The sequence below is a fragment of the Tenrec ecaudatus genome, chromosome 1 (assembly GCF_050624435.1).
Source record: "Tenrec ecaudatus isolate mTenEca1 chromosome 1, mTenEca1.hap1, whole genome shotgun sequence".
Classification (NCBI taxonomy): Eukaryota; Metazoa; Chordata; class Mammalia; order Afrosoricida; family Tenrecidae; genus Tenrec; species Tenrec ecaudatus.
Window position 1 is genome coordinate 186,714,923 of NC_134530.1, and position 8,995 is coordinate 186,723,917.

Genomic DNA, 8,995 nt, shown 5'->3' on the forward strand with positions numbered 1-8,995 from the left:
GCAGCTGTTAGATTTGAAACAATGTCTCAGGGCACGCTCACTCACTCACCCACCCACCCACCGCCCTGTGGGTTTCCGAAACTGTAACTGTTGAGGGTAGTAGAAAGCCCATTCTTTCTCCTGGAGCTGCTGGTGGTTTTGAACTGCCAACAATTCCGATCACAGCCCAACTGGTAATCACTACACCACCAGGTCTCCCTGCCTGCCTAACCCACAAGGTCATCTAATGTCTTGTTTATAGATAAACATGTTATCTATAGATAGGAATTAGGGAAGGGCAAGAGTCTCAAAAGCCAAATTCTTGCCATCGTGTTGATTTTCACTTGTAGCCAACCCTATAGCACAGAGTAAAACTTCTCCTTTAGGTTTCCAAGACTTTAAATCTTTATAGGAGCTGACAGCCTCATCTGTCTCAAGTGGAGTGATCAGTGAGTTCACACTGTTGACCTTATGGTTAGAAGCTCGGTGCCGCCAGGGCTGCTAACATCAGAGAAGTAAGCAAGAAATATAAAAATAAGTAAGATATGTGTCCTTGCCTGAATTTTTTTTTTTACAATCTTGTAGAATAAAGAGAAACCCTAGTGGCAAAGTAGTTATGCATTTGGACTACAGCCTGAAAGGTCATCAGTTTGAAACCACCAGCTGCTCCACTGGAGAAAGGGCTTTCTACTCTTTAGAAGAGTTATAGGTCTGGGCATGACGTCCCTCATTGACCCATAGCGCTATGAGGGACAAACACTGGAGACACAGTACAGGAATTGTGCCCGATCTGACCCCACTACACTGGGGCGAAATGGTAAGGGCATGCAACAGAACAGCAAGAGGAAAAAGAGCAATGATGTTCCTAGGGGATGCCAAAAATAGATTTGGGGGCCAGGGCGTGGCACCCCATCAGACTGGACTGAAAAACACACCTAAAGTTCAAAAAACAGACCTAGAACTATTCATGGACTTTTTATTTTGTCATTGGGGGTTTTTTTTGTAGTTGTTTTGATTTTGTTTTCTTTTGTTTGGTTTTGCTCTGTCTGTTTTTGTGTTTATTATTGTCTCTGCATGTCTATCTAGAAAAGATAGGTGGGATAAACAATCCAGAGGAGAAAATACAGGACTGATGGTTCCAGAAAGACACTGGTGGGGGTGGGGGTGGAGAGGAAGTGGGTGTTAAATCCAAGGATAAGGGCACAACAAGTGATCCTAAAGCAATGGCAAGGAGGGCATAGGATGCCTGGTAGGGCTTGATCAAGGGCAATGTAACTGAGAGGAATCACTGAAACCCAAATGAAGGCTGAACATGATAGTGGGACAATAGGAAAGTAAACGGAAAGAACTAGGAGGCAAAAGGGCATTTACAGAGGTCTAAATACAGGCATGTGCATATGTAAATATATATAACGATGGGGAAATAGATCTATGTGCATATATATATGTAGGTTTAGTATTAAGGTAGCAGATGGACTTTGGCCCTCCACTCAAGTACTCTCTCAATGAAAGAACATTTTGTTCTATTAATCTGGCATTCCATGATGCTCACCTTCCCAACACAATCGCTGAAAACAAAATGGGTAGATAAGCAAATATGGTGAAGAAAGCTGATGGTGCCTGGCTATCAAAAGATATAGCGTCTAGGGTCTTAAAGGCTTGAAGATAAACAAGCAGCCATCTAACTTAGAGGCAACAAAGCCCACATGGAAGAAGCACACCAGCCTGTACAATCATGAGATATCAATGGGATCAGGTATCAGGCATCAATGACCCTGAAATAAAAATCATATCATTGTGAATGAGAGGGAGTGTGGAGTAGAGACCCAAAGCACATTTGTAGACAATTACACATCCCCTTACAGAAGGGTCACAAAGAAGTGATGCATCAGTCAGGTGCACTATAGCACCGATGAAACCTACAGCTTTTGTCTAGTTCCTTAATGCTTCTTCCCCTTTACCCCCACTCTCATAACCCCAATTCTACCTGACATATCCAGCTAGACCAGAGCATGTACAGTGGTACAGATAAAAGCCGGAAACACAGGGAATCCAGGACAGATAAACCCCTCAGGGCCAATAAAAAAATAATGATACCAGGAGGGGAAGGGGAAGGTGGAGGGAGAAAGGAAGAACCAATCATAATGATCCACATATAACTCCTTCCCAGGGGGAGCAATCAACAGAAAAGTGGGTAAAGGGAGATATTGATCAGTGTAAGACATGAAAAAATAATTTATAAATTATCATGGGTTCACGAGGGAGAGGGAAAAAATGAGTTGATACCAAGGGCTCAAGCAGTAAATGCTTTGAAAATGATGGCAACAAATGTACAAATGTGCTTGACACAATGGATGCATGTGTGGATTGTAATGAGAGCTGTGTAAGAGCTGTGTGAGTCCCCAATAAAATGATTTTTTTTAATGGTTTGGGAAACCCTTTTGAGTTTCCCTTATGAGTCACAGGGTCCTTATGAGTCAGCATCGACTCGATGGCAGGTTTTTAATTTGGGACACAAATCAAAGGCAGATCTCTGTCTGAAATGGCGGGGGCCACCGAGGCCAGATGCACTATATTGTGTGGCACAGAGGCTGAGAGGAGCAGCAACGAGACTATAGGGTATCTTCTCACCTGGCCACAGAGAATGGAACTATGAGATCTAGTGACATGTGTCTGGCTTCTGGGCCCACAGAGGCAGACGCCAAAGAACCATGTGACTGAGAAGTTGAGGATCAAAGAGACTTGACTGCAGGCTGAAGAGAGATGTGTAGGCCAATGACAGTATGCTTAACCATTTACTAGTCCTTACTTGTTGCAACCTATTAACTTTCCTGATGCCACATTCTTCTTCATATAATCCAGTTTCTCTAGTGACCTACTCACCATACAGATTGAATGAGTTTGGTGAGAAGATACAACCCTGACATACACCTTTATTGATTTCGAACCATGCAGTATGCCCTTGATCTGTTTGCACAACTGCCTCTTAATCTGTGTACAGATTCTGAATGAGCACAATGAAATGCTCTGGAAACCCAATTTTCTCAAGATTATCCACAGTTTATTATGGTCTACACAGTTGAATGGCTTTGCATAGTCAATGAAACATAAACATCTTTCTGGTATTTTTTGCTTTGAGCCCAGCTCTATCTGACATCAACATTGACCTCATGTTCCACATCCTCTTCTGAATCTGGCCTGAACCTCTGATAATTCCCTGTCACTGTACTGCTGCAATCATAAATCTGATATTAATCCATATGTCTGTGGCCTATCTATGAAGTCTTCTTCAGGCTCACATAACGCATGCAATGATACTGAATGCAGGAAGATCACAAGCCAGTGGGTGGAAAGTATTGCGGATCCAGTGGTGGCCAGCAACTCAGTGCTGGCATGGGTTTCCACGTGGCTCCTCCAGATCCAGAGCTATGGCTCCATCAGCATAGCTCCACATGGCTTGTCAACAGGAATATCTCACAAGGAGAGAGTGTCTCAACAGCAGGAAAGGGAAGGTAGAGAAACTGGGTCTAGCCTCAAGAGAGCTATTTATCTCCATCTGATTGACAGGCTCGACCCCACCCCTTCGCTTAAATTGACAGGAGATTGTGTAACTGCCATACAGGGACTGCTCCAGGGATGACTGCCACTTTCTCAACGTTGCCTGTGGAATGAGTTCTACTTACATCTGTGTGGTATTTAGATGCTTTTATGTCAACCTGAGGATTTAGGGGTAGAATCCAATCTGTCCACCAAGTTAGCCTGATGATGCCTCCTTGAGGGTGTGACTTCTTCCAAGGAGGGAAAGCTGTGACTCTCTCTCTCTCTCTGATACTTTGCTTTCTGCTGCCAACTCTAAGAGCTGTTGGTACTGTACCATGTGGAGCCACACAATTCTGCTCCCACAAGTCTGTGATAGTCCTGCTTCCTAGCTCACTACTCTGTGTCACCAGCATGTAACTACTTTTGACTCAGAAGAGGGATTTATGGAGTATCATCAGACTTAAGAACTTTAGTTGGACTTGGCTGGGATGTCTTCTTGATATATAATTACTTCTTGATACAAAGCTCTTTTATATAGATGAGGGTCACTGGATTTGTTTCTCTAGACCATGGGTCCTCAAACCTTTTAAACAGGGGCCAGTTCATTGTTCCTCAGACTCATTGGAGGGCCGGTCTATAGTTGTTTTTTTTTAATCTATGAACAAATTCCTGTGCACACTACACATATCTTATTTTGAAGTAAAAAAAAACAAACGGGGCAAAAACACCCAGCGGACTGGATAAATGTCCTCAGCGGGCCGCATGTGGCCTCCGGGTCATAGTTTGAGGACAATCTGGCCTAACACAATCTGTGTCACTCACTCCAGATTCAAAGTCCCAAGTAAGAGTAGTCAAGTTAACCAATCCCTGACCCTGGCTGCACTTGTGTGGAGGGAGTAGAGTGAAGACCACGATACGGGCTTTGGGCTCCTTCAGTCAGAGAAGAGATGCTGTCACCCATCGCCCAGAGAAAGATTCCTAAACAATCGGAATTTTTAGATACGGGGCAGCAAAAAAAAAAAAAATTCATTACAACTGTCTATATTTCAGGGATATAAGAGAATCTAACCTTGTTCCAAAATTACTATTGTATCATTTCTATAGTTGTAGATAGTAGATAATTTAAACATACCCCAATGTGCATGGACACAAAGACAATGATTTATTGGCTTTTCTCCTAATTTTATCATTCCCATTAAGAAAATAATTTTTCCTTTGTTCTCAGTTAAAGAAAGTCATTTCTGGCATCATTCAATACAGCCACCAAATAGTTTATAAGCTGAGGATAAATCTGCTAATTATGTTCACTGTTGAAGAAATTAGACTTGAGAGACGGCAAATTCAGTGAAAGGAGAGCCATGAAGTGTTACTTGAAGGACCCCTTTTAAAAGATGGTTTCTTCTATGGATTCTTTTTGAAAGGGATGATCAGCCCTGGGCCTTGTTCTCCTATTTACGACATTTCCTGAATGAGCTATAGTTGTATATTCATCTGATATTTGTAAATCAAGGGCAGTAGGAAACCCTACTCACTCCTGAAGTTATTTTCGTGTTTAGTCTTGTATAGTCATCTGTTTGTGTGATAATTACTCTTAAAGGGTTGCTTATAAATATTATGTCTGTGCTATTATTGCTTTAGATTACTAATTCCTTAAAAGACACAGGCCCTATCTATTTAATTAACTCTGCATAGCTCTAAACATAATAATAATATACTTTCTTTGGCTACATCAAATAACATTTTTCTTCATGTATCTCGTTGTTGGCAAGCAGTAGCCCAAGTACCAAATCATGCTACCGTCCTCGTATTTGTCTGTCTTTGTAAATTAAATATTATTGGAACACAGTTACACTTACTTGTTTGCATTTTATCTATAGTTCCTTTCACAGTATAATGAATGAGTTGTGTAATTATGACAAAGAATATATGGCCTGCCAAGTCTACATATGTATTATTCATCATTTGCTAAAAAAGCTTGAGAACTGTTGCCCTACATAAGTGGATCTCACCCTGGGCCATAGGATGGAATCACTTGTTAAACATACATACATAAATAAAGATGCCTCGCCCCACACCAACACCCCAAACCTGAATCTCTATAGTCAGAACTGGACATATATACATCCACTCCTTATTTATTAAGGTGGTTAGGTTCCAAAGACCAGGTCATTACACCAAAGTCAGCATGCTGTGAAAATGGAGGGTGACCATTCCAAATCACAGGTAGATGACATCAGAATACAACTGCTAAATTATAGCAAACCACTGAAAGTCATGGCCCAAGCAAGTTGACATACAACCTAAACCCACACAATTGTTACTGTATCTGAATCTTGTCATTTGTCACTGTCCGATGTGCATCATCCATGTATAAAAGAGCTGGATAGTATCTTTTACCATTGTTAGAAGTGTGAAATGTCAGATGGGATAGTTATTATGCTGAGAGGAACTTTTCCACTGCCCAAACATGGTTGCACAACTCTCCTGCCATCAAATAGAATACTGTGGTAATAATTTCATTCATAAGAATTAATACCAGAAAGAAAAAAAAGAATTAATACCAGACTAGTCTCAAGAAGTTGGGGACTGAAGATATCCGAAAAGCCCAACTCTTCCAAGATGCTACTGTGCTCCATTTTACTGCATTCTCCCTTGGGTAAATTTCCTCATGTCCCTAAGTTCTGTGATTTCGAAGAACTCAAGAAACTTTGGGGGAAATGTCTCACATGAATACTGTTCAATAAAAAATTGAGGGTCCAATTGATGTATGGTTTGTTGTTAGAGCTGTAAGAGCCCCCAATAGAAATTAAAGTTTTTTAAGTGAAAAAAAGTCAGGCCTGACAATCTGTTCCTGAAAGCTTAGAAATCCTATGGTGTAGCTCTATTCTGCATTACATTGGATCACAACTCAATAGCAATCAACATATAAGTATATAATAATTAAGGAAATTAAATTTTCAAAAATAAATTTGAGGGTCAGCCAGAAGCGAGCTAAATGCAAGGTCCAGAGTCAGAAGCCAAAAATGACCAAAAGTCTCAGCAGGTCTTTTTGCTTCTACCAAAGCTGTCAGGAAATCTAGGTCTGGCTTTCCATGTGAGATGATGTGTGCTAGAATCAATATTTATACCCCACAAAGGATGATGTCTTAAGTCACATCCTCTAAAATAAACAACAACAACCAAGCAAACTGACTGCCACTGAATTAATGCTGTCTCATACTCACCTGGTAGGACAGGGTAGAACTGCCTCTTTGAGTATCTGAAGAAGGCCTTATGGACTAGTATCAGACTTATGGACTTGTGTTGGACTGGGTTGGGATTTTAAAAAAACAAAAAATGTTTTATTGGGGCTCATACAGCTCTTATCACAACCCATCCATCCATCCATTCATCCATCCATGGGTCAAGTACATTTGTACATATGTTGCCATCATCATTTTCAAAACATTTTCTTTCCACATGAGCCCTTAATACCAAGTCAATCTTTCTTTTTTTTAAATTGTTTTATTAGGGGCTCATACAATTCTTATATCACAATCCATACATGCATCAATTGTGTAAAGCACATCTGTACATTCATTTCCTCATCATTCTCAAAAAATTTGCTCTCTACCTAAGCCCCTGGCATCAGCTCCTCATTTTTCCCCTCCCTCCCTGGGATGTTTTATTAATGTATAATTATTTCTTGATATAAAGTTCTCTCTTAGAGAACGAGGGACTAGACCCCAAACTGGCACACCAAGCCCTGAGGATGATGTCCCTGCACGGAGCTGCTAAGGCACAGCGAGGACTGTACGGCCAACAACAACTTGAGACATGATGTCTCCTCACGGGAGTGTTCTGCAACAGAGGCCAATACTGGCACGCACGTTGGGAGTGAGTTCAGTCTGACCACCCCCCCAAGGAGCATAACAGATCAGCAACGAGAGCAAAACAAAGCCACAAAACTCCTGAGGAGCCCCCAAAGTAGACTTGAGTCTAGGAGGGGCAGTTCCCAAAACTCCCCAGGACTGTTGGGGAGATATTCAAAAAGGTCAGTGAACACACCTGGAATTATGTATGTTTTTCCTCTTTTTTCCTTTTTATTTAATCTTTTGTTTTGTCTCTGTTATCATTGTTTTGCCTACCTATATAAGATAGGCATGGGAAGCAAGCCTGAGGAAAAAAGCAATGGCCTGAGGGTTACGGCAGGACTTGGGGGGATGAAAAGGCAGGGAGGAGGGGTGAGTGGTGAGCAAACAGCACCATAGAGGAACAACTAGGGAATTGAAAGCAATGAGGAAGGTGCAGAGATCCTGGTGGTGGTGTAGCAACAGCAATCTAGCTGAGAGGAATTACTAAGAGACAGAGGGTGAACATGATGGTGGGGCAGGAGGAGGATAAAAGGAAACAGAGGAAAGATCTAGGAAGCAAACTGGATGGAGCTATAAATATGAGTATTTACTTATGTAAATATATTAATTCATAAAAACAGAGGCATTGGCCTATGTACACACACACACACACACACACACACACACATATATATATATATATATATATATATATATATATATATATATATATATATATATATATATATATATATATGGCAATACACCGAGGAAGTGAACAGACTCTGGGCCTCTACTCAAGCCCTCCCTCAATGCAAGAACACTTTGATCTAACAACCTAGAATTCTTTGATGCTCACCCTCCCGACACAACCACTGAAGAAAAAATGAGCACATAAGCAAATGTGGTAAAGCAAGCTGATGGTGCTCAGCTATCAAAAGATATAGTGTCTGGGGTCTTAAAGGCTTGAAGGTGAACAAGCAGTCATCTAGCTCAGAAGCAACAAAGCCCACATGGAAGAAGCACACCAGCCTGTACGATCGCAAGGTGCCAAAGGGACCAAGTATAAGGCATCATCCAAAAAAAAAAATACCATAGTGAATGAAGGGGGAAGTGCAGAGTGGAGACCCAAAGTGCATTTGTCAGCCACTGGAGATCCCCTCACAGAGGGGTTTAGGGGAGGAGATGAGTCAGTCAGGGTGCGATGTAGTACCGATGAAGAATACAGCTTTCCCCCAGATCCTGGATGCTTCCTCCCCCCAACTATCATGATCCAAATTCTACCTTGTAAGACTGGATAGAGCAGAGGTTGTACACTGGTGCATATAGGAGCTAGAGGCACAGGGAATCCAGGGTGGATGATACCTTCAGGACCAGGGGTGTGAGGGGCGATACTGGGAGAGTAGAGGGTGAGTGGGTTGGAAAGGGGGAACCGATTACTAGGATCTACATGTGACCTCCTCCCTGGGAGACGGACAACAGAGAAGAGGGTGAAGGGAGACTCCGGATAGGGCAAGATATGACAAAATAATAATCTATAAATTATCAAGGGCTCATGAGGGAGGGGAGAGCGGAGAGGGAGGGGGAAGAAAAGAGGACCTGATGCAAAGGGCTTAAGTGGAGAGCAAATGCTTTGAAAATGA